At 39.6% G+C, this 25,762-nt stretch overlaps 1 long non-coding RNA gene across 1 annotated transcript in view; it reads right to left on the bottom strand.

The window, feature by feature from the left end:
* The window catches only part of LOC131276185 (uncharacterized), a 50,864-nt gene extending 39,109 nt beyond the window's left edge, over positions 1-11,755 (bottom strand). Inside the window, exons 1-2 of the long non-coding RNA XR_009183690.2 lie at positions 11,609-11,755; positions 11,158-11,244 (exon numbers count right to left, since the gene is read on the bottom strand). This is a non-coding gene — a long non-coding RNA (uncharacterized lncRNA). The remainder of the gene's footprint in view (positions 1-11,157; positions 11,245-11,608) is intronic.
* Positions 11,756-25,762: the final 14,007 nt, after the last annotated feature.

The following is a 25,762-nucleotide window of genomic DNA, read 5'->3' as shown; positions in this document are numbered from 1 at the left end:
AGCAATACAAAAGGCTAAAAAGCATATGAAAAGATGCTTAACATCACTAGCAATTAGGGAAATGCAAATCGAAACTACAATGAGATACCATCTTACTTCCATCAACTGGTGGATATTAGAGAAATCAGAGGACTAAGGTGTTGGAGAGGATGCAGAGTAATGGATGCCCTCATCTACTGCTGGTGGGAATGTAGAATGGCCCAGCCATTTTGGATGACAGCTTGGGATTTCCTCAAAAAACTAACTGTAGTTCTGTCATGAGACCCATCAATTCCACTGCTGGGTATATATCCAGAAGAACTGAAAACAAAAGACAAGAACTGATTATGCACAACAATGTTCACAGCAGCATTATTCACTATTGCCAAACTGGAATCAACCCAAATGCCCATTAAGAGATGAATGGATAATCAAAATATAGTCTATACATACAATGGAATATTATTCAACTGTAAGAAGGAATACAGTACAACACATGGGATAACATGAATGAATCTGAAGGGCCTTATGTTGAATGAAGCAAGCCAGGCATTGAAGGACAAATATTACATGACCTCTTTGATAAGAATTAAGTTAAGTGAGCCAACTCAGGGAGCTAGAGTCTGGAAGATAGGTTTACAGGAAATAGAAAGGGAGAAGAAGATTGTGACCCAATGCCCATAGGGGTGAAATCTATGATAAGGTGTGAGTAGTTGTGCAGTAAAGGGATATGACAGGGGTGTAGGGATATTATTGGGTTGGGTGATACAAGCTTGACAGGGAGCTAGGGTAAGGAGGATGGGTTGGATGGTCCATGGAAATGGGGGAAGGGTTGGGGAAGGTAGCAGGTAAACACTGGGGATTGGCGCAGGTAAACACTGGGGATTGGCAGGTATGTGGTTGAGACTACAATGCTGAGAAAATTGTTTTGGCAATATGACAAGGAAGGGCTACTGGTTTAGGGTGCTGGACAGAGGTACATTTGGGACAGGGCATACCTGAGTACTCTTCTAGAGAAGGTGTAAGTGATGATTTTGTCATAGTGTGTTGGATCAGTGGAGGGAGACCCACATAATGAGTGGAAAGGAGTTAAACTCCCATACAGGGGAGTCTTGATATGTTCTCAAACACAGTAGAGGGTTTCTCTGGAGAGTATGGGTGGTTCCTAATAGGGGAGGACAGACTACTGTGTCAAGCCATCAGCATTGTTGCAAGAATTATGAATCTTGTCCTTCAAGGAGTGAAGCCTGGTGGTAACAGTGGGTCCTGAGGGGAGGGAGAGGGAGGAAAGGGATCAATGGAAGAGTAGGTATTTAGGGGGCAAAGGAAGTGTTCTGTATGATCTTGCAATGATGGATATAGGCCATGTTAAATTTCATCAAAAATGCATAAAGGTATATGGTCTAAAATGTAAACCATAATAGAAACCACTGACCATAGTTTGCAGCTATGTTTTAATATTTGTACATCAGTTGCAACAAATGTACCATCCATATGTAAAAAAGGTTCTTAAAAAGGAAAGGTGAAAAGGGGGGGGATGTTGGGTATATGGGAGTCCCCTATATTCTGTATGACTTTACTGTAACCTAAAACTTCTTTGAAGACAAAATGAAAAAGGTAAAATGCTGGGGAAGTAATGGAAGAATATGTAACCGTACATATAGGACAACATATATTACAGTGATGAAAGCCAAAACTTAATTTTTAAACTATTTTTTGTTTTTTAAATACCCCTTTTTTAACCCTATTTTAGTTTTTGTTTTCTTAAATTATTATGTATTTTATTTCTGATGTTTAAACCTTTCATTATTATTTCATTTTCCTATTAAGCGAATTTGAAAATATTCTTGGCTTCATTTTTGAAGAAGTTTTAGATCACAAAAAGGTTACAACTATGGTAGGGGAGGACCATTGGTGTGGGGTGTCTGTGATGGGGGATACATGGAAGGAAGTTCATGTGGGGATATATACAAGGTATATAAATATGTTCAAATGTTCATGGGGCATTGCCACAGTGGGTAGAGATTCACACAATAACTGAAAGAATATTGTAGTCCTATCCTTGGGAGCTCTGCCACATTCTCTAATGCTACAGCAACAATCCCCCAAGGAGCAAGGACTAGTGAAAAAGGATGGCCCATTGATATACACTTGAGATTGATGACTATGTTTATGTACTTTTTGCTCTTAAATTTGTAACTTAGCCTAGTGATGTAGGATACCTAAGAGTTATTTCCTGAGAGCCTCCATGTTACTCAAATGTGGCCTCTCCCTAAGCCAAACTCAGCATATAAATGCATTACTTTCTCCCCCAATGTGGGACATGACTCCCAGGAATGAGACTGGACACTGAACTAAAGGGGGGGAAGGTAAAGATACATGAGTTTATATGGCTAAGAGACTTCAAAGTAAGCCAGGAGGCCATCAGAGATTTATGCTTAAAATGTCTCTGCAGGATGTCATAGACTGCCAAAGCAGATGCTACCACAAATAGTGGGACACTTGAAGGATCCAGAGATACCCAGCTCATATGTTCAGGGCAGATAGCTCCAGAGATTGATGCCTGGCCACTGGGTTCTCCTTTGGAGTTTGTGCTCCCGAGTATGACAGAGTTGGACTCAAATGTGACTTCTCTACACATGCCTCTTCTATCTCTTTTATTTGAACCTATAGTTGATGCCTGGAATTGGTAGGTGTACATCCAAAAGACTTCAATCTCTGGATGGTTCATGTGTCAGCTGGGCCCTGAGACTCAGTGGAGGTGTAACACCTACTCTCCAGTTCATTGGCCTCACCCAGGACAACTAACAAGGAGGTGAGGATGGACAACCACCATACCAAGGAACTGAGAAAGTCAACAACTGCTAGCAAGAAAGTCTCATCTATTAGCCAAATAAGTTCAAAGTCACCTCTCAGGTAGAGTAGGCATCACCATTCCAGAATCCTCAGGATTGGGGAATAAAATATAGATTATTGTGGACTTACTGGTGTTCTACTATAGACATACTGTGGTTCTATCAATGAAAAAACTATTCATCGATGTGGAGACAATGGCCACTGGTGGTGCTGAAGTCAGGGAGAGGGAAAAAGAGATATAATATGGGGGCATTTCAGGACTTGGAATAGACCTGAATGACATTGCAATGACAGATACAGGCTGTAGCATTTTGATATTATGGATGAATTCCAAAAAGAAATATTGGATTATGTATGTAAACTGATCTTTTTTGGGGGGCATATTAAATTATGTTGGATTCATAGGTTTACTTGGTTAGGTAATTATGTTAATCACTTGTGCCAGAAGGGCATTACGTCCCCACCCTTTGATGAGCAGGGACACACAGATAAAAGGCAAGGCAAAGGACAGAGTTAAGGGTTCTTAATGTTGTAGTTTTGATGTTGGAGTTTGATGCTGAAGCTAGTGCCCTGGGAAGCGAGGAACCCTGAACCCAGAGAGAAGCAATACCCTGGAAGGGAAGAAACACAGGAAGCCTGAACCCTTGCAGATGTCAGCAGCCATCTTGCTCCAACACGTGAAAATAGACTTTGGTGAGGAAGTAACTTATGCTTTATGGTCTGCTATCTATAAGCTCCTACCCCAAATAAATACCCTTTGTTAAAAAAACAATTTCTGGTATTTTACATCAGTACCCCTTTGCCTGATTAATACACAGGCCATTATATATTCTGCCATAACCTACAGAATTGTGTGTGACAGAGTGTAAACTACAATGTAAACTATAACCCATGCTTAGTTGCAATGCTTCAAAATCTGTTCATCAATTATAATGAATTTAGCACACTAGTGCAAGAAGTTGGTAATGTTGGGAACAGTGGAAGGTGTAGGGAGTAGGGCATATGGGAATCTCTCATATTTTTTAATGTAACATTTTATGTAATCTAAGGATCTTTTAAAAATAAATTTAAAAAGGACACAAAGGCCTCTGAGCTGACACAAAGGGGTATCCAGGGATCTACCATCCCAAGAAAGGGGAGAGAGAGGGGCACTGCCTAAGGCTGATAGCTTCTGACCCACAGTTCTGGTCTGCTGTGTCCCACCAGCCCTTCCAGGCTGAGTGGGGCCACACTGTTGTCTACCTTAGGACACTAAACAGGACTGGAGAAATCCAACATTCTCAATCTCCCTCTCTTATAGCTGGCACTGACTGTTGAGGATGTACCTTCCCAGAAACAGGGAAGAGAGGGACAAGATCTAAAGCTGACTCGGGTTTTGACCCACAAATTTGGTCTGTTGTGTCCAACGGGCCCTTCCAGGCCAGGGAGGCCTTGCCATTGTTTGCCTTAGGAGGCTGCAAGAGTAAAGTAATCTGACCCTCTCATTCTCTTCTATGAATGGGGACTGATTGTTGAAGATGCAGAAGGGAGTGGAATTATTTCTAACCCAGAAAATGGGATGAGGCTGCCAGAGAAGGCTAGAGACTTTTTTATAAGAAAGTTCAAATTACAAGGCTCTTAGGCCCCAGGCAGGACCCTTTCAGATTGATCCAGGCTGTGTTACAGCAAAAACACTCTAAACATGCATTGAACTGAGAGGACTGTCAAAGAGTGCCATCTGTTGGCAGAACTAGTTAGTACATATGAGAAAATGAAAAATAAATGAGGCATTTTCTGACCTTTATAGTTTGCCTCCCAAGGCCCTAGGAAGTAGGTCTGCAACCCATTACTGGGTGCAGAGCACACCTTTGAGCAACTAACAGGGACAACCCTAATGATTCAGGTTGCATCAAGAATCAAAGAGCAACAGTAACACACAGCCTCCTGCCACTAAATCCCAATAAAAGACAAAGAAATTGAGCATCTGAGTAAACTACATACTAATCAGGTGCCTAGACATCAGCAAAAATTTATGAGCCAGAATAAGAAAATGGAAGGCATAGCCCAGGAAAAGGAATATATCAAAGTCCCAGAAGAGATGCAGGATTGGAGAGAACTAATTAATGAGATGTGTATCAATTTCCAAAATTAAATTCATGAGTTGAAAGACAATGTGGCTAAAGGGATGAATGACATCAAGAAGACGTTGAGCAAGCAAAAAACAGAATTTGAAATGTGGAACAGAAAAGCAACAGAGCTCATGGGAATGAAAGACACAAGAGGCAACATCAAAAACACATTAAAGGTCTACAACAATTTCAGGCAGACTTGAAAGGACAGAAGAAAGTATAAGTGATACCAAAGACAAAACAGCTGAAACTGAAGAGAGAAAAGAACAGAGGGAGGAAAAAAATGGAAAAAAAAATTGAGCAGAGGCTCAGGGAGATGAATGACAACAGAAAACACAACAACATACATGTCATGGGAGCTCCAGAAAGAGAAGAGAAGGGAAAAGGGTTAGAAAGAGTATTTAAGGGAATAGTTAAAATTTCCCCATGCTCACTAAAGGAATGACCCTGCATGTCTAAGAAGCCCACCTTATCCTAATCGGAATAAATCCAAATAGACATACTCCAAAAGATATATTATTCAGAATGTCACATGTCAAAGATAAAGAGAAAATTCTGATAGCAGTAAGGGAAGCAAATCATCACATACAAGGGATGCCCAGTAATAGTGTGGATTTCTCATCAGAAACCATGGAGGTGAGAAGACAGTGGTATGATGCAATAATGAGACTGAAAGAGAAAAACTGCCAGCCATGAATTCTGCACCCAGCAAAACTGTCCTCCAAATATGAAGGTGAGTATAAAATATCCACAAACAGAAACTAAAAGAGTTTGTAAAAAAGAACCCAAATTGCAGGAAATAATAAAGAAGCCATAGAGCCTGAAAGAAAAAGAAGAGAAAGGCCTGGAGGAGAGTAGAGAAAAAAAGAAGAGCAGAAAGGATAACCAAGAGAAAAAAGACAGACCAAAATATGACATGACACATGAAAACCAAAGAATAAAATGTAGGAAGTAAACAATGCATTTACAGTCCTATCATTGATTGTTAATGGATTAAACGCACCAAACAAAAGATATAGATTGACAGGATGGATAATAAACACATGAGCCATCCATATGCTGCTTACAAGAGACCCACCTTTGACTCACAGATACAAACCAGCTATAAGTAAAAAGTTGGAAAAAGATACTCCATGCAAATAGTAACCAAAAAAGAGCAGGGACAGCTATACTATTATTGGACAAAGCAGACTTGAAGTGAAAAAAAGTTATGAGTCAGAGAAGGCCATTATATATTAATTAAAAGGACAACCCACCAGGAAGATATATTTATGCACCTAACCATGGTGCCCCAAAATACATAAGACAAACACTGTCAAAACTGAAGGGAGAAACAGGCATCTGTACAATAATCACTGGAGACTCTAATACACCACTCACATTATGAGACAGAACAACTGCACAGAAGATCAACAAGGAAACAGAGAACTTAAAGAACAATAAATGAGTTAGACTAACAGACACACAGAATGCTGCATCCAAACACAGCAGGTTATATATTCTTTCCACGTGCCCATGGATCCTTCACCAGGATACACCACATGTAGGGCACACTGCAGGTCTCAATACATATGAAAAGACTGAAATTACACATAGCACCTTCTTAGATCATAATGGAACTAAATTGGAAATCAAGAATAGACAGGAAAAAGATAACGTTGCAACTGTGTGGAGTCTAAACTACACACTCTTAAATGATCAGTAGATCAAAGAAGAAATTGCAAGTGAAATCAGTAAACATATAGACAAATGAAAATGAGAACACAAATTACCAAAACTTAAGGGATACAGCAAAGCCAGTCTGGAGAGGGAAATTTATAGCCCTAAACACCTATATTAAAAACGAAGAAAGCACTAAACTCAAAGACTTAACTGAACACCTAGAGAAATTGGAAAAAGAACAGCAAACCAATCCTCAAAGCAAACAGAAGGAAAGAAATAATAAAGATTAGAGCAGAAATAAATGAAATTGAGAACAACAACAACAACAAAAAATAGATAAAATCAAAACCAAAAGCTGGTCCTTTGAGAAGATCAGTAAAATTGACAAATTGCTAGCAAGATTAACAAAGGAGAAAAATAGGCAAATAAATACAATCAGAAATGAAAGGAGGGAAGTAATGACTGACCACACAGAAATAAAAAGAATCAAAAGACGATATTATGAGAAACTGTATGCCAACAATGACAACCTAGGAATGGGAAAATTCCTAGAAAGGCACAACCAACCTACACTGACACTACAAGAAATACAAGAATTAACAAACCAACCACATTTAAAGAGACTGAATCCATCATCAAACACCTCCCAACAAGGAAAAGCTCAGGGCCATATGACTTCAGAGATAAATTCAATGAAACATTTCAAAAAGAATTAACAACAATCCTGTTTAAACTCTTCCAACATGATGAAGAGGAGGGAAAATTACCCCACTCTTTTTATGAAGCCAGCATCTCCCTAACACCAAAGCCAGATAAAGACACTACACGGAAAGAAAAGTACAGACCAATCTCTTCAATGAACACAGAGATGCAAAAATTCTCAACAAAATATTGACAAATTGAATACAGCAGCATTATTGAAGACTTACACATCACGACCAAGGGGGATTTGTTCCTGGTTGCTAGGTTAGCTCAACATAAAAAAAAAAACCATCAACATAATACACCACATTAAAAAAAATTGAAGGGAAAAAACACATGGTGATCACAATAGACACAGAAAAGGCATTTGACAGAATCCAGCATTCTTTCTTGGTAAAAAACACTCCAAAAGGTATGAATAGAAGGAAAATGCCACAATATGATAAAAGGCATATATGAAAAACCCACAGCCAACATTGTACTCAGTGGGGAAAGGTTGAAAGCTTTCCATCTAAGATCAGGAACAAGACAAGGATGCCTACTATCACCATTGCTATTTGACATTGTACTACAAGTTATAGTTAAGAGTAATTAGAAAAGAAAAAAAAGTAAAGGCATCCACATAGGAAAAGGGGACATAAAACTTGCACTATCAGCAGATGACATGATCCTATATTTAGAAAATTCTGAAATGTCTACAACAAAGCTACTTGACATAAGAAATGAGTTCAACAAAGTGGCAGAATACAAGATCCACATGCAGAAATCAGTGTTCTTGTACAGTAGTACTGCACAATCTGAGGAGAAATCAGGGGAAAATTCCATTTACAATAGCAACAAAAAGACTCAATATGTAGGCATCAACTTAGTCAAAGAAGTACAGGACCTAGATGCAGAAAACTACAAAACAGTGGTAAAAGAAATTTAAAATGACCTAAACAAATGGAATGACACTCTCTTCATGTACTCTAAGACTAAATATCATGAAGATGTCAGTCCAACCTAAAGTGATTTATAGACTCAATGTAATACCAATCAAAATTCCAAAAAAACAAAAACAAAAAACAAAAAACAAAAAACAAAAAAACCAAAATTCCAACAGCCTACTTGACAGAAATAGAAAAGGCAATTACCAAATTCATTTGGAAGGGAAAATGCACCCAAGTAACCAAAAGCATTCTAAAAAAGAAGAGCAACATGGGAGGAATTTCAATGCCAGACCTTGAAACATATTACAAAGCTACAGTGGCCAAAACAGCATGGCACTGGCATAAAGAGAGACTCATTGATCAGTAAAATAGAATTTAGAGTCCAGAAATAAACCCCCACCTCCACAGTCAACTAGTTTTTCAGACACCTACCAAGTCCATGTTAATGGGGAAAAAGTCCCTTCAATAAATGGTGCTGAGAGACCTGGATATCTATAACCAAAAGAATGGAATGGAACCCCTATCTTACATCCCATACAAGAATCAACTCAAAATTGATCAGAGACCTAGATATAAAAGGACCATAAAACTGCTTGAAGAAAATGTAGGGAAACATCTTAAAGACCCTGTGCTATATGGTGGTTTCTTGGACCTTACATCCAAAGCACACAAAACAAAAGAAAAAATGGATAAATGGGACCTCCTCAAAATTAAACACAGGTACACCTCACAGGACTTTGTCAAAAGGGTGAAAAGGCAGCTGCCTCAGCAGAAGGAAATACTTGGAAATCACATGTCCAATAAGGGATTAATATCCATGATATGTAAAGAGATGTTACAACTCAAAAGTAAAAAAAAACTCAATTAAAAAAAATGGGCAAAAGACATGAATAGACATTTGTCCAAAGAAGAAATACAAATGGCGAGAAAACACGTGAACAAATGTTCAATATGAGTAATGATTAGGGAAATGCAAATCATAACTAAGAGATATCTTTTCACACCTATCAGAATGGCCACAATTAAAAAGTCAGAGAACTACAAATGTTGGAGAGGATGTGGAGAGATAGGAACTCTTACTCACAATTGGTGGGAATGCAGAATGGTACAGCCACTGTGGAGGACTGTTGGGCAGTTCCTAAAGAAGTTGAATATAGGGCAGCAGACTTGGCCCAGTGGTCAGGGCATCCATCTACCACATGGGAGGTCTGTGGCTCAAACCCTGGGCCTCCTTGACCCGTATGGAGCTGGCCCATGCACAGTGCTGATGTGCACAAGGAGTGCCCTGCCATGCAGGGGTGTCCCCCACATAGGGGAGCCCCACGTGCAAGGAGTGCACCCCAGAAGAAGAGCTGCCCAGTGCAAAAGAAAGTGCAGCCTGTCTGAGAATGGTGCTGCACACATGGAGAGCTGACACAACAAGATGATGCAACAAAAAGAAACACAGATTCCCATGCCACTGACAACAACAGAAGCGGACAAAGAAGAAGATGCAGCAAATAGACACAGAGAGCAGACAACTGGGGCAGGGTGAGGATGAGGGGAGAGAAATAAATAAATAAATAAATCTTTAAAAAAAAAAAAGAAGTTGAATATAGATTCACCAGTGACCCAGCACTATCACTATTGGGTCTACACCCAGAATTGAAAGCAGTGATACAAATACACATCTGCACACTCATGTTCATAGCAGTGCTAGTCACGATGTCAAAAGCTGGAAAGAACCCAGGTGTCCATCAACTGACAAATGGATAAACAAACAGTGGTATATTCCCACAATGGAATATTATGCAGTACTTAAGAAGAAATGGGCAAGTGGATTTGGCCAGACAGATAGGGCATCTGCCTACCACATAGGAGGTCCAAGGTTCAAACCCAGGGCCTCCTGATCCATGTGATGAGCTGGCCCATATACAGGGCTGATTTTCCCAAGGAGTGCTGTGGCACACAGGGGTGTCCCCCGCATAGGGGAGCCCCACGTGCAAGGAGTGTGCCCTGTATGGAGAGCCACCCAGCACAAAAGAAAGTGCAGCCTGCCCAGGAGTGGTGCCACATACATGGAGAGCTGACAGAACAAGATGATGCAACAAAATGAGGCACAGATTCTGGGTGTCGCTGACAAGAGTACCAGTGGACACAAGAAGAGCACACAGCAAATGGACACAGAGAGCAGACAACTGGGGGTGGGGTGGGGAAGAGAAGAATAATAAATAAAAAATAAATCTTAAAAAAAAAAGAAGTCCTAAAACATTTGACAACATCAATGAACCTGGAGGACATTATGTTGAGTGAAGCAAACCAGACACAAAAGGACAAATACAATAGAGGATCTCTATGAACTAAATATATTGTATAACATATTGTATGATTCCATTTACATAAAACATAAATGTAAATCAATTTATAGAGGGGAAATAAAACTATCTGTGCAAGAATAGCCAAAAAGGGGAGCTGTGAACAGTAGGGGAAGCACAGATGGAGAAGTGATGGATTTACTTTTTAAATTATTATTCAAATTAGGAAAATGCTCTAGTAATGATGGAGGTGATGAATGCACAACTATGTGATGCTGCCAAACACCACTGATTGTGCAGTGAACTGTATGCTTTGTTGATAAGTATTGATAAAAATGATTTGTTAAAAAAAAACAACAAACAGCACTTAAAAATGGGAATCTATGTAAATAATACTTTCACCAGAGAAGAAACATTCAATTCTTTTCATCACTAGGGAAATACAAATTAAAACCTGCTATGACTTATCATATAGACATAGTAAAATGGCTAAAATCAAGACAGATAATACCAACTGTTAAAGAAGATGTGGAAAACCTGGAGCCCTCATACATTTCTAGTGAGAATGCCAAATGGTGCTGCCACTTTGGGAAACATTTTGCCAGTTTCTTAAAAATATAAACTTACATCATTGTTGCTAGTTCCACTCCGAGCTATCTATCCAACACAAATTGCTGTACCATGATTCCCACAGCAAGTTCATGGCCGCCAAAACTGGGAAAAAAATACAAATGCCTATCAACCCGGGCTTGGATAAGAGAAGGTGGAACATCGTAAATAGCTCTGCAGCTCTAACGAGGTAATTTCATTCAACTAACTTACACAGAATAAACAAGTTATCCGTGTCTGGAAAAATGCCAAAGACTGAAGCAGGCCCCGGGTCCCCCGCCGCCCACGGGCCCCCGCGAAGGCAGCCCCCAACCGCACAGCGGGAGCTTTGGCGGCCGCGCGGCTGGGCGAGTCCTTCCTCAGCGCAGCGCGGGGACGGCCGCTCGCCCGCTTTTCCGCGCTGCCGGCGGCCCCCGCAGCCCCGCGGCCCGGCCCGCCCCGCCGCCCCGGGTGGGGTCCGCACACGTACCGGGCTCCGGGCCAGGAGCAGGCCGGCATCTGAGAAGGGACCGTGCGCTCCGCCTGAGGGTTCCGGGCCAGCGCTCGCTGCCCCGCGCGGAGTCTCGGCCCGGCCCAAGCACCAGGACACCACCGGGACCCGAACACCCAAGCGTCCGAAAGGTGCCGCCGCCGCGCCGCGTGCTGGGCGGGGCCTCAGGGGCGGGGCTGAGCGGCCAGGGGCGGGGCTGAGCGGTGGGGAAAGCGGCTGCGCGGCCAGCAGCGGTGCTGAGCGCCCGCCACGCCCTTGCCAGGAGCCCCACCCCCGCCGCGGCCCGAGGGGGTCCTGCGCACTCAGGGCTCCTGCGCTCCTGTCCCACTAGACTTCGGGGCCCCTACCTATGTCCTCCGGGAGGAGGGTCTCCCCACCCCCGAGATCCGGCCAGCGCCTGGCAGCCACGCAGATCCCCCTGGCCGGGAATGGGGACGCCTCCTGGGAGGAGCTGCCAGCCACCCCCCCCCACCCCCCACCCTCTACCCCCTGTTGTGAGATAAATATTCTTCTACGTCACAGAAGACTGAAGCTCAGGGTGCAGCGCAATAAAGGGCAGCAGGAGGTGCCCTGGGTGGGAGGAGCCGGGAGTCTCATTGTAAACAGATGGTTACTGGCCCCTTTTCAACTAACAGGTCATGATTCTAGGACCCAAGATGATAAAAATAGTTAAAATGAACAGAATTATTGTAGTTGCCCAAGATACACAGGATTTTAAAGTGGAAAATCTTCAAGGGAAATTAAGACCTATGAAATGCTATGGTTATAAGTGAATCAATACTTGGAATATTTTGGAGCCATACTTGGTACAAACTATCAGTAATTCATCTTTTAGGACTTGTGTAATCACTCCAAATAGATTATTCCTGTAATGTCAAAAAACTATCATATAAATGGAAACTTAAAACAATTTTTTTATTTAATTGCCTTTTTTTAAGCTACCTTGAGCACAAATGTTACATTAAAAATATAAGGTTCCCACCCTCCTACCCCCCACTATACTATGCAAATAAAGAGAGACAGAACGAGGATTAGAGGATTAATGGCTGGCAGGGGTTGAGGGGAGTGGGGAAGGTGGAGTAACTCCTTTTGGGTCTATGAGAGTTCCTTCAGTATGGATAAAAATGTTCTGAAATTAGATAAATTTGATGCACAACATAGTAAATGCCACAGAATGTACTGTTAAAATTGTTAATTTTATGTTATGTCACTTTCACCTAACAAAAAATATACAGATAATGTGAAGTGGAGGAAAAAGAAACTCTCATAATTATAATGCTCTTATAGTGCTTGAAAGGAACACTTTCTTTCTACTATATCTCTCACCTGCACAGTTCTGAGTTGTCACCTGCTGATGGTAGAGTTCCATGCCATCCAAAAGGACAAGGTGTGCCTACATTGCAAAGGAGCCACAAAAATCCTGACTGGTTCCTGTTCAAGGAATAGGTTTCTCTAGTTCTAAAAATGGCTAAAAGCTAGGGTATTAAGTTAAACAAGTATTATCAATGCAGACATTCTCAAGATGAATTAGGAGGAAAAAGGAATTTTGCAATTGAGCAAGTCTCTTGCTAGACTTCATTACTAGAACCAATTAAAGCATTTTTCTTTTCTGCTCTAGTACAGAACCTGGTCAGAGGGTTTTTCTCCTAGCTCACTTAAGCTTCCCCTCTTCTATTAGTGCCTTTGCAGGGTCCTCTCTGACCACATGAACCTTCCCTGCCATTCTTTATGTCCCATTTCTCCCCTCCTCCCTCCAGTTCTTCCTCCCCCTCCTCCCACCCCCTCCTCCTGCTTCTTCTCTCTCTTCTCTCAGGCTTTTCTAAACCACAAGAGGCCATGGCCTCATTTCCATTGTCATAGAACCCTCAAATCCCAAAGAACTGCAGAATCATTCATCAAAGTTTGCAAATTTTTTCTTTTACTTGTGTAGAGGACAAGTGATCTATTTTGGTTACTGTTAGCATGGAGTATCTTTTTCAAAGATTTCACTTTCAGGCAGTTTTTATCCCTGGATCTAAAGTGAGTCTCTTGTAGGCAGCACATGGATGACTCATGTTTTTCCATCCATTCTGTCAGCCTGTATCTTTTTTTTAAAAGATTTATTTTATTTATTCCTATCCCCTTCCCCCTCCATTGTCTGCTCTCTGTGGCCATTTGCTGTGTGTTCTTCTGTGTCTGCTTGCATTATCTGGCAGCACTGGGAAACTGTCTCTTTTTTTTGTTCCATCATCTTGCTGTGTCAGCTCTACATGTGCAGTGCCACTCCTGGGCAAGTTGTACTTTTTTTCACATGGGGGAGCTCTCCTTGTGGGGTGCACTCCTTACACATAAGGCACCGCTATGCAGGGGCACCCCTGCATGGCAGAGCACTCCTTGAGTGCAGCAACACTGCACGTAGGCCAGCTTACCACACAGGTCAGGAGGCCCTGGGGATTGAACCCTGGGCCCTCCATGTGGTAGATGGATTCTCTAGCAGGTGAGCCATGTCTGCTTCCCAGCCTATATCTTTTGATTGGGGAGTTTAATCCATTCACATTCAATGTTATTACGGTAAATGCATTATTTACTTCTATTTATTCTCTGGTTTTCATATGTCATTTCATATTTCTGTCTGTATTTTCACTCTCTTTCTGCTATTCTTTCTTCTATAATCTCTTTAAAACCTCTGTCTCCTGTCTTTTTCTGTCAGGTGGTAAGGCCTCCTTTAATATTTCCTACAAAATGGAATCATTTTTATGAATTCTCTTAATTTCTTTGTATTTTAAATGCACCTTCATATTTGAAGGCTAATTTTGGTGGATAAAGATTTCTCAGCTGGCAGTTTTTCTCTTTTAGTATCCTAATTATGTCATGCCATTGTCTTCTCTTCTCCAAGTTCTGATGAGAAATCCACAAAAAATCTTTCTGGACATCCATTGTATGTGATAGTTTGCTTCTCCATTGCTGCTGTCAGAATTTTCTCTTTATCTTTGACATTTGGCAATTGGAGTAGTCCTTTTAGACCTACTATGAATCTGAGTAGACCTTTTGGAGTAGGTCTATTCACATTTATTCTGATTGGGGTACACTGTGCTTCCTGGACATGCAAGGTCATTTCTTTCATAACGGTTGGGAAATTTTCAGGTCTTATTACCTCAGATACTCTTTCTACTCCTTTCCCTTCTCTTCCCCTTCTGGAACTGACATGACATGCATGTGGTTGTGTTTTCTGTTATCACTCAACTCCCTGAGCCCTTGCTCAATTTTTCACATTCTTTTCTCTTTCTGTTCTCTTCTCTCTTCCATTTCTACTGTTCTGTCTTCTGCATCACTTACTGTTTCTTTTGTCATTTCAAACTTGCTGTTGTATGCCTCTAATGTTTTGTTGTTGTTGTTGTTTTGTTTGTTTCCTCTTTAGGAGGTACTGACAATTGAACCCAGGGCCTTGTGCATTGTAAGCAGATGCCCAACCACTGAGCTACATCTGCTCTGCAGTGAGAGTTCATTTTTTCATTTGTTGTTTTTAGAAGGTGCCAGGGATCAAACCTGGGGCCTTGTACATGAAAAGTAGATCCTCAACTGCATGAGCTACAACTGCTGCCCTCTAATTTGTTTTTTATCCCACTATTGTGTCTTTCATTACCATGAGTTCTGTTACTTTTCTATTCAGGTTTCCAAATTCTTCTTTGTGCTCACTTGTCTTCTTGATATCTTTTATCTTTTTATCCATATCATCTTTCAATTCAATAACTTGATTTTGGAAGTTTGTGTGCATCTCCTTGGTTAGTTGTCTGAAATCCTGTGTCTCTTCTGGGGACTTTGATAGATTCCTTTTCTTGGGTCATTTCTTCTCTTTTCTCAGAATGACTTGTAACTTTTTCCTGATGTCTAGGCATCTGGTTTGAATGGTGAGTTTACTCAGATGCCACTTTCCTTTCATAGGGATTTAGTGGCAGGAGGCTGTGTGTTACTGGTGCCCTTGATTCTTGGTTCAACTTATTCTGAGTCTTAGGATTGTCCCTGTTAGTTGCTCAGATCTGGGCCCTGAGCAGAGTAATGTGTTGCAGACCTGCTGCCTAGGGCCTTGGGGAGGGAGACTGTAAAGACCAGACAATGCCTCTCTTGCTTATTTGTGTTCCTTATATGCTTTTCCTTGGTCTTTGTCAGCCTTCTCAATTCAAAGCCTGGTCAGAGTGTGTTTGCATCCATCAGACCAGATCACAGTGATAGAGGATCCTACCTGGAGGCTAAGAGCCCCCTAATTCAAACAGTCAGTCCTCCTCAATAGAGAGGGCAATTAGTCCCCTGCTGGCTCCCAGGCAAACAATAGCAGGGCACCACCCAGGCTGCAGGAGCTCAAGGGCACAGCAGACCCAAGTTGTGGGTCAAAAGCAGCCAGCCTTAGGCTTTGTTGCTCTCTCCTCACTTCTGGGAGGTGGGTCTCCCTTTGTAGCCAGTGGCCCTGAGGCCTGAGAATTCAAAGTGTCTATATGGTGGGGGTGGATACTGGCAGCTGCAGCAGGTACTCACAGTTTTGCCACCATGGTTCTTTTCCATTGCCCCTCTCTCTGCTGGGTGGCGTCCAGCCTTCCCCTGGGGTCCTTGTTGTAGAATTTGAGAGAGGTTCAATTATTTGCGCATAGAGAGACCAGGACTCAGGAATAATTTTGAGAAGGAAAAATGGTTTATTGACAGCCAGCCGGACTCGGGAGCTTTCATTTGAATCCCGAGCCCCGAACAAGATTTTCAAATTTCTTTTATACAGAGAGGAAAGGCCAAATGGTTCCTTTGTTTCATTGAATTAGCATATATATCTTCCACATCTTAGGTAAGCTTTTAGCATGGACTCCAGACGTTCTAGATAAGCTTTTAACATATTTGGTTTGCATTTCCCCTAAATACTTAAAGTTTATAGACCTTGCATTGTTAAACTGTTTCCTGGGACTGGAGTCCATTGCCATTGTCACTAAGGGCAGGACTGCAGCCTCTTACCGTTCTACACCCACAAGTCAAACAGCTTAGGTTATCTCTGAAGAGACAAAGAGCCTCCCACCCATAACCCACATCATCCTGACCCCTAGAAGTTTCTTTCCAGGCCATTTCTGCCTGTCCTCTAGCTGTTTTTCTGGAAGAGAAGAGAGTCCTCTGTCTTGCTAATCTGCCATCTTCCCAGAAGAATCATTGTAAAGTAATGGAAGCCATTTGAGTTCACAAGATTTCAATAAAGATAATAATAATGAATATGTATTCAGACTATTTGTACCCCATCTTTCCATAATGGTTTTTTAGTATATGCAAAAATACATATTTATAGAAATAATTATGAAATTCTCTTGAAACTAAAGCACTAAAGAAGTTAAAGCCATAAGGAAGGCAAAAGTAAACATTCTCACAAAGAGAGTTAATACAAATTGCATCAAATTTGACTGAATTATTGTTCAGAGCAAAGTGAGAATTGTGGACATTTGAAATACTGATTTCCAAAGTGATTTTTCACTTAATGATTTTTTTTATTGCTTTCTGGGTCCCATTGGAAAGGTGAGTTGTCAGAGGGTATTTTTGGTGTTGGGGATTGCATAATGTCCCCAACAAAAGGTATGTTCAGGTTCCAACCCCTGGTCTGTGGGTGGGAACACTTCTGTAAATAGGACCTTTGAATATATGGGCCTTAAATCCAGTGTTGCTGAAGTCCTTATAGGCAAAGCAAATGGATGTGGAAAGGAAGCTCTGGAAGCAGCCTGAAGCTGGAAGTCAACAGAGCCCAGAAGAGAAAGGAGAAGATGCAGCCATATGCATCAGCACAAGACAGAAAAGCCAAGGAGCACCAACATGGCTGGTGAGTTCTAAGTACTGACTCTGGGAGTAAGCAAGCCTTCTAGCCTCTGAAACCTTGAGTCTGTAAATCCCTGTTTGTAAACCAACCCATTATATGGAATCTGTTACAGCAGTGAGGAAATTAATGCAAGAGTCATGGAGGAAACTGAGAGTACACAGTTCTGACCCTCAGCCCCTTCCATCAGGGCAGCCATGCTTTTATAATTTTTGTTAAATAGTTTCTCAGGCTAAAAAGCAATTACATATTTGTTTTTCACAGAGAAGAAAACATACCATTCTTAAGAAAAAGTTTTCCTGATGCAAGAATGCTGAAAGTGGTAGCTTTTACAGGGATAATTAAATAACATATAACTGTTATTAGAGACAATTAATAAAAAAGAACAATAATAAAAAAGATAATTTTTTTTTAGCAAATAAGAACCCTTTCTTGGTAAATAAAAAACAAAACTATAATTTAAAGACATTGTGGCAGGAAGTTAAACTGTGGTCCAGGTATATAATATTTTAGTGGTCAGTGGAAAATGAAGAAGCCAATGTATATGACTTATGTCAGGGATTCTGAACCTTTCAATTATTGAATTCAGTACAGTCTCCCAACAGAAAGGTTTGATCTTTATTGTACATGAAAATCTTGTAGGAAACATATTTAAAATACTATTTTCTATACCTTATACTCATATTTTTATCTGTGATTTGGTGTGGAGAACCAGAAATCTGCATTTTATTTAAAATATATTAGTTTTCTTGATTAGATACATGAACATAATGAAAAATATCTATCTAGAATAATCTCACGATCACTTCTGTCCCATCAGCCTAATTTACTCTGCCACTCTTTCAAATTATTATTATTATGAATTTCTTAACTCCATCCAGAAAGTTTGTCCTAAGGTAACAATTCATTTTAAACACAACCCTTTTTTCCTACTATTATATGTACTGGATGTTTTGAATTGTACCACATTGATTGCCTTCCTTTTCCTATATGGATATATTGTCATTTCCTTTTCCTGTGTTTTCCATGGGGTTAAAATGCAACATCCTGAATATATAAAATCATATTTCATTTGATATCAACTTAACTTTCATGACATGTACATATAATTTACCTATACCTCTACAAACAGAGAGGGAGATTTCATAACAATAAAAGGATCAACATAAAGGAAAGATATTGATGTGGGCTATGGGTGGGAGGCTCTTTGTCTCTTCAGAGATAACCTAAGCTGTTTGACTTGTGGGTGTGGATGGTAAGAGCCTGCAGTCCTGCCCTTAGTGACAATGGCAAGGATTCCAGCCCCAGGAAACAGTTTAACAGTGCAAGGTCTATAAACTTTATTTAGGGGAAATGCAAACAAAATATGTTAAAAGTTTATCTAGAATGTCTGGAGTCCATGCTAAAAGCTTACCTAAGATGTGGAAGATATATATATACTAATTCAAACCTATTGAGAACTGAAACAAAGGAACCATTTGGCCTTTCCTCTCTGTATAAAAGAAATTTGAAAATCTTGTTCGGGGCTCGGGATTGAAACAGAAAGGTCCCGAGTCCGGCTGGCCATCAATAAACCATTTTTCCTTCTCAAAATCATTCCTGAGTCCTGGCCTCTCTATACACAAATAATTGAACCTCTCTCAAATTCTAAAATATTTTTGGCAACTCTGGTGGGACAGCAAACAAAGGCCAGAGACAGTAGCATTTTACTGCCCCTTCCAAATCCCCGAGGAAGCCAGGAGGACTCAGGTGAACCACAAATCTGGGTGCCCCTGGATTAAATTTAATCCAGAAAAGATGTGGGCTCCACCAGAATCTTCCCGACAAAAATCGAGGGCAATGGAAGGTCTGAAGAGAAAGATTCTGGGAACGAAAAAGAATTCTGAACATGGAAGAAGGTAAGACTCCCTGGGTGAGCACAGTCTGGAAAGCCCTAGCTTTAATTGCTAGGAAGGGGAGGCTGATCACCTCCCAAGAGAACCCTAGTAGGCCCAGAAAATTGGGGGAAGCCATTCTCTCTAGGCCTGGAAAAGGAGAAAAACCGGGGAAAAGCCCTGGTGTTTTGGGTTTGTCTAACTGCATGTTAAAAGCTGGTACTGGTCTCACATCCACTGAAGGAGTGGAGTCTTGATTTTCATAGGAAGGGTTGTTTATAGGTTCAAGTCCTAACATCCTGGAAATTAGTCTAGATTAAAAGAACAAAAACAAAAAAACAAAACTTGGTTACAGGAAAATGGATTGGCTTTTCTAGTGGAGCTTGGTCTGGGTGTAAAGTTTAAACAGTGGAAAAAGTCTAGCTGAAATCTTTTGTTATGGTGCTAAATTGTGAATGAATTCACTTTTTACCAAATGTTAAGTGTTCTGAGGTTTGTGATGGCTGTGGGGGCAGCCATGGTGAAAAAATATATATATAAAGTTGTGGTTCAGATTAGTGACCTTTGTGCTTCTGTCTGTGTCAGGTCAATGCTAGTGTTGGAGTTGTGTGGTTATGTAAAGTAGAATTCAGTGGAGCTGAAGCCCTCCCTTGCCATTGGCAAGGGGGTGAAATGATTATGGGGCAAAACTGTGAGGAGTCTGGGTGTTTGCGGAGTCTAGATGTTTGTGCATGCTCTGCTGTCTTGTCTCTGGTCTGCCCCTTTGCCGGGGCTTGGAGGCCGTCTGTGTCTGCACCATGCACCCAAGTTCATTGGGGCTGCTCCAGTCAGGGTGGCTGGGTCCCTGGGAGAGTTGCCAAATTTGAGTAGGTTCTGTCTGCTCATTTTGGCTTAAAGCTGAAAAGGGGGGAGCAGCTTGCCCCTTTCCAGTGAGTCCACACCTTCTATTCATAAGCCGCATTCCTGTTTGATTGTTGTGCACCTGACTGCCTGGAAGGGGGGGAAGTGAATGGGGTGAAAAGCAGAATCAGAATAAATGCAGTAAAGTTCCCTCCTTAGGATGTCAAAGCCAAAATACGTTTGCATTCTGCCCAGGTTCTTAGAAGGTATTGTAGTAATTTTAAGTAAGAGAATGTGTTCTGTGAAGGTAAAATTTGTTTCAAAGGTATAAATAATTATAAAAGCTTTACAAAGCATTGTTTAAATTAAGGTATTTAAATGGCTAATTGCACAAAGTCATTATTAAACAAAAACTGAATTGATAATAATAATAAAAGGTAATTTTGTAACAAACTTATTCAGCAGCCAGCCTCCCCTGCCAACTTGCTTCCAAAGAAACTGTTTCTGGTATTACATGCTACTAAGTATTTAAAGTGAAGAAAAGTTCATTATTTTAACAAGCTTGTTTAGTATTAAAGGCAATTATATGTTGTAAGAAGTTTGCCTGGTAACTTAGTATGTGGGATATATGGAATGTGTTTTTATTGTTAAGGAAACAGAAGATGATTTTGTCCTAAGATAAAATGATTGATTATTGGAAAGAGTAGAGTGTGGAACAAAACCTGAATGAATACTGAAAGTGTAGAAGGTTTGTGGAAGGAAAATTTTTATGATTAAAATTGAGTAAGATCAATATACAAAGAAAATCTGTTCTATCGAAATAGCTTCTTGTGCTTTAACCTCATCATTTCCTCAGTATTTGAAAAAGGGTCTTATCTCTTTTAAAAGAACATTATGTTCTAGAAATCAAATCCTGAAAAGGACCTTTTTATGTCAAACTAACTGCAAGAGATTTATTCTTTTTACCTTAAAAGAAAAATTAAAGCAATGGTTAAGTTCATTTAATATGTTATAAGTTGAATGAAAGGTGTTTAAAAGTGTTATAAAATTAACAGGTTTTAAAAAATTAATAAAAACTATAACTAAGAGTTAAATTAATTTATAAATGCATTTATATTATAAAACAGTGAAAAGATAATAACTGAAATTATAGCTGAGTGAATTTAGCCTGAAACTATTATTTAAGTGTAAATTCTAAACTAACCTTTCCTTTGCTTATGGTTACTTCAAGCCTAACCTCATCCCTTGCCTTTGCCTATGGTTATTTCATAATAGCTTCTGCCTCTACAGACCAGAGAAGAGCTGGGACATCACTGTCTCCTCTCCCTTTCTCTCATGAATTCAAGTGTAAACTAAATAAATTGCTGCCTGATAGAATAAGGTTAAATGACCACTGGAGTTTTATCTCCAAAATCATAAAGGGGGGTGAAGGGGGAGAAGTCTCCTGCCTTGACGGTCGGTGTTCCTAAGAGTGGCAATTCATGAGAGAAACCAGTCTATCTCCCTGAGGCTTCAAATAGCCTCAGTAAATATATATAAAATTAATCTTGTTGCTTATCCAAAATTCTGCTAATTTCAAAGTAAAATATAAAGTTCTAAAACAAAATGGTGCTAAAGCATTGAGAACATTTTACTTACAATCCATTCATTAAGAAAGAAAATTCTTGTGTAAAACTACATAGTCATAGTATAAAACTGCACAGTCATAGTGCAAATTAAGAAGAGTGTCAGGAGTCTTTGAAATGTTTTGCAGTCACACTTGTTTTATAAGAATTAGAAGTTTAAAGTAACTAAAGTTATGTTTTTGTGTCAAACTATTCATGTCTGCCTATTTGCTCAAATTGTTGAGGTTAAATATGCAGTTATATAAGTAATATATATTTCTGGACCCCAAATTAAGCTAAATAGTATATAAAATAATGGAAATTATAAGTAATATCAATGAGTTGTGTTTCTGTGTCTAACTCTTTGTCTGCCCATTTGCTCAGTTTATGTCTTCATACATCGGGATAACAATATCAAATTAACAAATGAAAATTCTTAAAAGAGCTCTATTCAAATTGTTAGAAATTAAATAATGCAGTTTTATATGTAAATAAATATTCTTAAAGCCCAAATTAAACTAAGCAGGATGAAAAAGTCATATAGAAATCTGATTATAGAAACAATTGGGAAAGGGCCTCCTCTTTGCAAGAGCTTTAAGGCAAGACTAGGTGTGGCAGATTAAACCTATCTACTAGGCTAGGGAATTAAGAATCAGTTTGCCTGGTAATTTCCCAGTTTAAACCTTTTGTCAGCCATAAAATGTAATAAAAAAAAAACAAAAACAAAGATTATGTTAGTTTTCACATAAAAGAAAAAAATGATGATTGGTATAACCTGGTGGCCTGCTGCCTCAGTCTCCCACTCCCGGGTTGGACAGCAGTGGAGGAGACCAGCTTAGGCCAGTCCTATGGGCAGTGAAAGGTTGCCCAAGAAGGAGCTAGGTCAGTGCCACTTCAGCACTAAATTCTATTCCTTATTTAACAAAGGGGAACAGGTAAAAACTAAAATGGTTAGAATGTAATAGAGGAAGCAGTTAAATCACAACCTTTTGAGTGGGAAATTTAGATCTTCTCAGATAAGCTGTAACTGCTGAAGTATCCAATCTATGGAGAAACAGAGGAAGAGCTTGTGTGCTAGGCTTAGGGATATAAATTGTGTCATTTTTCTTTGTTCGGGGCACCAGCCATATCTGGCTCTGCGCCCCTTCTTGCAAGATTGAGAATAAATTATTTTCTTCTTCGCCACAATCTGGTGAGCCTTATTGTCTTCCAGAAGATTTCTTTCCAACAAAATTAAGGTAATTAGTGGCTCTATTAACAAATTTCAGTAAGTAAAGAAAAGTCCATAAAAACTATGGAGAGATCTTTCCTGGATTATAATTAAACAAATTAAGTAATTATGTAATATGTTTTAAAACCTGATAGTCAGTATGCTTTTAAATTGTTCATTTTCATAACTTAAACAAAGAAAAGAAGTTTTTAGCTTCCTGTAAGGGAAAAAGAGAACATTCCTTGCATAAACTATAATGGTTTCAATTTTATTTAACTTGAGTGTAATCTCCCATAGTTAATTTATAAACTAAATTAACATTATAGGTATGAAATCCTTAGAGTAATAAAATTATAAGTTCACATTGGTGAAATTAGGCTAAAAGAAAAAATTGTAGATATGCTCTCTTAAATAAATAGAGTAAATATCTTTGGTTGGTAATTGTAATTTAATAAGTTTATTTAAACATGAGGTGTCTAGTCAATGTGGTTCTAGTCAATTATAAAGAGTTTGTAAAACATCTTCCAAACTAAAAATGTTTAAATAGTTCTAGTTCTAAAAGTCATTGTTAACTAAAACTTAGATTGGTATTGGTAGCAGAAATAATTTCATGATAATAAAATCTGTCTGAAGGCCACTGCAAAGTACACATTTAAGTAAATGGTAATAAAAAGTTATCTTGATTCTATTGGAAATATTCTGTTTTCATTTTAACAATGAAAAATAATTTTCCCCCCTCTATTTCTAAAGTAAATTACCTACTGTTATCTTCATGGTAAAGTTGTGTAAGTAAACAGTCATTTGATATACGATGTGTTGCATTAAATTGTTTAAAATATATATATATATATAAACAAGGAATAAACTTTAACATTGTCAAACTCTTGTGCATTCAAACCAGGCCTTGAATACATTACAGGTGGCCTCTCCATGTGAGTTATTGGCTAGGCTGGTCACTGACCCCTCAATTAAAAATATTTGCTATATCAGCCTCTGGTTCTGCTCCTGAAGTTGATGGAAACTACATTGCAGTTTCAAGCTCCTGCAGCAGCCAATGATGACTCGGTACAGCCAAGTGTACAATGGATATCGCCTCCAGACTGGCACTGTTCCATAGTGCCAGAGAGCACTATGCACCAAGCTAGTAGAATACTGAAAAATATCTCTAAGATCAAGGATGCTGTGACTTGCTCACTGTACTGAAGAACATGCTAAGTGGAGCCATGATACCAGGATACTGTAAGTGAAACTTAAACACAATTGGCATTATGGCCTGCTCTCATGGAGAGATAACATGTAAAGTATTACAAACCTGAAACTTAAAACTATTAACTGCAACTCTAAATCCTTTGCATTAAGTAATAATACATTAATTAATATTAAGTGCTGTACTCTTATCCTGTGCTAAATGTATGCCTAATAATTATAACATTATCTTTTCTGTTTTGGATCAAGTGCGAAAGTATATTGAACATGTTAAATTCTTAGTGAATTCATTTTCTAAACAGTTAATAAACATGTCTGTAGAATGGGGTGGCAGTCTCAGCCAGGCTCAGTAAACTTACTGTATTCTACTGTACTCTACTGTGTAGCAAGGGTGAGGCTTGCTTGCTGATGGTGAGTCACCTATTGAACAAGTCAAAATCGCTAGAAATTGTACAATTAAAACCAACGTGTAAAAACCTTTATTCTGTAGTTCTGATCACTCCCACAGCTGAAAACTAAGGGAATTTCCAACTTGGTGTTCTAATCCTGAATGAAGCCCATTGCCCAGGGAGTGCCAGTTCACCAGGAGCATCTAATGGAGCGAATGGGTGCCAATCATTGAACAGGTTGGAATGTGTCTTCAGACAAAGCTAAGTGTCTGTTGCAATTTCTCTCTAAAGATAAATAACTTAAGAATATATATGCTGTTCCCTTCAGCTTTTAAGAAGGAGTGTTATCTTTCTAATCACCTGACCTTGTTGGCCTCTGTGGTCCAGTGTCCACTCTTTTAGAAACGGGTATTCCAAATTTTTGTTTAAGTTTGTTTCTTTCAGAATGAACATCTTATTAATCATATGAAGACTTCATCCAACTTCCTACAGAATGCCAGATCCATCTTCCTCCAGTTAAAATAACAGTTTTACACCTTATTAGGCAATGACTACAGCCCATGGCCAGCAGGAAGCAGTTACAGAAAAGAGATCATCTCCCTTCAGCATCCCTTTTAAATTAAAGGTGTAAACTCTTTAAGGGTAAAATAAAAGTAATAGATGGATCTGGAACCTGACTGGAAATCCATGTGAGTGCTGGTGGCAGCAGGATAACTGCAGGAGGCCCCTGTCCCAAGATTCTGCTGTCCAGAATGAAAAGTTCTAAACTTCTAAAAACAGTCCTGGATGCTGCACTAAAGACTGATGAATATCATTCAAAACAACAAACAGCCATCCACCTCATAGCTCCAACAATAATTATGCCAAAGCTTGGCAAGTTAAACTTTGGCAAAGGGGGAAATGATGTGGGCTATGGGTGGGAAGCTCTTTGTCTCTTCAGAGATAACCTAAGCTGTTTGACTTGTGGGTGTGGATGGTAAGAGCCTGCAGTCCTGCCCTTAGTGACAATGGCAAGGACTCCAGTCCCAGGAAACAGTTTAACAATGCAAGGTCTATAAACTTTAAGTATTTAGGGGAAATGCAAACAAAATATGTTAAAAGCTTATCTAGAATGTCTGGAGTCCATGCTAAAAGCTTACCTAAGATGTGGAAGATATATATGCTAATTCAAGCCTATTGAGAACTGAAACAAAGGGACCAT

This window comes from Dasypus novemcinctus, chromosome 26, assembly GCF_030445035.2.
Source record: "Dasypus novemcinctus isolate mDasNov1 chromosome 26, mDasNov1.1.hap2, whole genome shotgun sequence".
Taxonomy (NCBI): Eukaryota; Metazoa; Chordata; class Mammalia; order Cingulata; family Dasypodidae; genus Dasypus; species Dasypus novemcinctus.
Note: the sequence above shows the minus strand (reverse complement) of the source record. Positions and strands in the feature narration are given on the sequence as shown.